Below are 3356 nucleotides of genomic sequence, written 5' to 3'. Positions count from 1 at the left end.
AACTTTATTTTGTCGGTATGGTTACACATTTTTTTGTTTTCTTGCCCTCAAAAATGAGCTTAAAAAGGCATTAGAAATATTAGTTTGGAATCTTAAGGTGTTTTGAAAATACAAATATGCTTAATTTGCAGTCAATTCTGGCATATTACATTGCTTAAACTAGGTAAGTGGCAGGTAATTTGTGAGGTTTGTAAACACTCTGCAAATAATTGCTTAATCTTATCCTTGCTCAAGCCTATACTCTTCTGTAGTGCTTCTTATCCCTTGAATATCTGGTGTGTATAGGGTAAGCTTAAATGATCTCCTCACCTCCGTTTAGCAGGTATGCTCTCTAAGCTTAGATACAGCCCACTGTTGTCCACAAAGCATAGAGCAAGAAGTAAAAAATACTCAGTGTGATACAAGCCTTGCTGATTATCATAGATCCATTCTCAACCCCAAAATAATTATACTTTTTATGTCAAAAGCTTTACAGCTTTACCACCTCAAGCAATATTTTACAGCTGTCATGAATGATTTATGCCATAATGACTTAAACTGCAAAATGGAGTCCTCAAAGGAAGAGCTTTCAAACATTTTCACCACAAATAACTTTATTAAAATAAGAATTTATATTCTGTATAAACAATATCTTACCTTCAACTACAATACAGATCATAAACCTATATGATTTGTGAAAATGAAATTGTGAGACAGTGAGGAATATACCATACTGCTACTTTGATATCAGAGTATAATTTTTGAATTAAGCAGATGTTAATGCCTAATGGGCAAGAATTAGAAAAAAAAATTGTTTCAAAATAATAGTTCTTGTGATTTGCCTGTATTTATCTAATGTTCTTTTTTAAAAAAGAATATTTACATTAAAAAAAGAAATTTACTGTCTCTTTAATCCCATGAGTACATTCAGTGACAACTGTGGAGCTTCCTGGGTGATGAGAACCTATAAATTCGGACGCCTGGTTTTGGCACCCACCTGTTCCCATTAACCATTTTTCTCAGTAGTAATTAATTCTTTTGATGTCTATTTCATTGCCTACTGTGGCACTACTCTAACTGGACAGAGGACTAGAACTTTGCCTGGATTATGTAAATACCCTTCTGAAAAGAAAAAGGAGCAAGGAGGGATTAAAACCAAATGTAGGCTATATTAACAATCTTATTCTGATATAAATACTGCAAGAGGTGCTACTGAGTCTTTTAGCTGCAAGCATTAAAAACTTCTGTGGAGACAGGGCACCAGTGTGGTTGGGACAAGGCCTGCTGGGTGCGTAAGAAATGCTGCCATCTCACCTCCATGCCATCTAACGACGACACAAAGCTATCACGAGTATTCTGTCCCTCTCCTCTGCATTGTCCCAGCACTGCACAGTGGAAAGGGAAGCATGCCCAGTCTAGGTAACACGTTTATAAACCTTGATATGCTGAATTTGCATTCTCTTTTGACCACTGTATCTTCTGTCTGCCGTGTTTAAGGCAGTGCAGATACAAGCAACTGCCATGTCCTGAAAAACCAACCTGCGACAAAGTTTGTTCTCGGTCTTAGGTCTGCCTTCAAACATGTGATCTGGACACAAGATTAAAGCCAACAAACAGCAGCATTCAGCCTTGCATCATCAAGATGTTTAACACTCACAATCTTGCACTTTCTTACATCTAGAAGAATGGACCATAGACCAGTAGGGAACATCAGACTCCTAATTCCCAGTATGTATGTAATACCATTTTTCTAGTGCAATAATTTCCTTTTAAGTTGAATTTTAAAGCTGTGATACTTTAGAACTATGTGAGGTGGCATTTAAAATTAAAAGGGAAAAGCACTAGTTCTAGAATTATTTCCTTTCTGATCTCTGCATTGCTGGACTTCTGATGGCAGATTAGCTTTGTAAGTGAGAGGCATATGATCCCACTGACATTTACTTTACTTTGAAATATTAGGAAAAAACCTAGTATAATCAGTAGCTTATGCACAGTAAATGATAGTGTGATGTAGAATATTTCTGATTCACTGGGCATTTATTAATGACTGTGTAATACACCTCTGAAACTCCTGCTGGTGGAACCACACCTTCACGAGCTGTCTTTCTCCTCCTTATGCTTAGTATTACGTTAAATATTATACAATGGGTGGCTATAAAATATAATGTCAAAACAAACTTTCAAGCAGTGGGTAGTTCATTGGAGTAACTTGGTTTACTCACATGTAGAAAGTTGTATTTCTATCTGTGCTGTTACCGACCTCTCAAAATATTCTGATATTCACTCAGCTCACAGCACAAAATAAGTCACTAACCAGGCACTAAACTATCAGATTTTTAGAAACTTCTTTAAACTAATTTTTCTTCAGAACCTGGAGAAAGTCCTTGTTAGGTATCACCATTCTGTATATTTTATAATATACAGAGTATGTTATACATAAAGTATATATACACACTAAATATATTTCAAAAACAAATTTACAAATTTAAAAAGGGAAGTAAGTGAAGAAGTGAAGATGCAAAGTGAAGCATGTATTTTCAGTGATTTAGAAAAAATGTAGAATATGCTTGCTGGCATTTATTATATCCATCAGGTACAGGTAGTTTCAATTTTATGATACCACATAATCTTCAAATCTTTTTATCACATTTTGCAAAGAAATTGAACATTATGTGGAACAAAAAAAAAGCCTACATATACAAATTATCAAGCTGTCAGACATTTATGCATTTGAGTGTCAGACCTATCTTGTATTTAGTCAATTTTTACCTGTACTCGGTGATTTGATATCTTAAACGATATTTACAATTCAAAATAATTCATCTGTATTTGTTTAAATTTAGCAGCGCATATAGTGCACATGGTGAGTCCTGTTTACCAGTAAAATTTTGAGGAATTCAACGCAAATTTATCTAGAACATTGTTGTCTGTACCTCTGAAATTCTTTAACCTTCAAACTTATGAACTAGTAATTTAAATAAACTATTCACAGAAGCGAAGTTACTGAAAACCCTTACGCATAAGATTGTTTACACTGAATAATCCATAACTCTCATTTATAATGTTCTTCAAAATTCAAAACTATTTACAAAAGATATGGCAATCTTTACAGACAGTTTTAGTTTGGTTTGCCTCAAACAGATTATGGTGTGCTGCATGATGCCAGAATACAGCGTTTTAGAAAAATATTTATTTACAGTCATTGACAGATAAGCAGTACTTTAGTTAAGCACCTTTCCCTCCCTCCTAATATCTTGGGAGCTGAGGCATTTTTAAATGACCGTATCTCAAAACAGTGCTCCAGGCTGGTGGCTGTGAAAGTTAGCAATGACATTCTCCTTTTGCAATATTATTTTTAACACATGCCAAGTTAACAC

Source organism: Mesitornis unicolor, unplaced genomic scaffold (genome assembly GCF_000695765.1).
Source record: "Mesitornis unicolor isolate BGI_N332 unplaced genomic scaffold, ASM69576v1 scaffold24334, whole genome shotgun sequence".
Classification (NCBI taxonomy): domain Eukaryota; kingdom Metazoa; phylum Chordata; class Aves; order Mesitornithiformes; family Mesitornithidae; genus Mesitornis; species Mesitornis unicolor.
The sequence above is the reverse complement of the archived record's forward strand: the minus strand, read 5'-3'. Positions refer to the sequence as shown.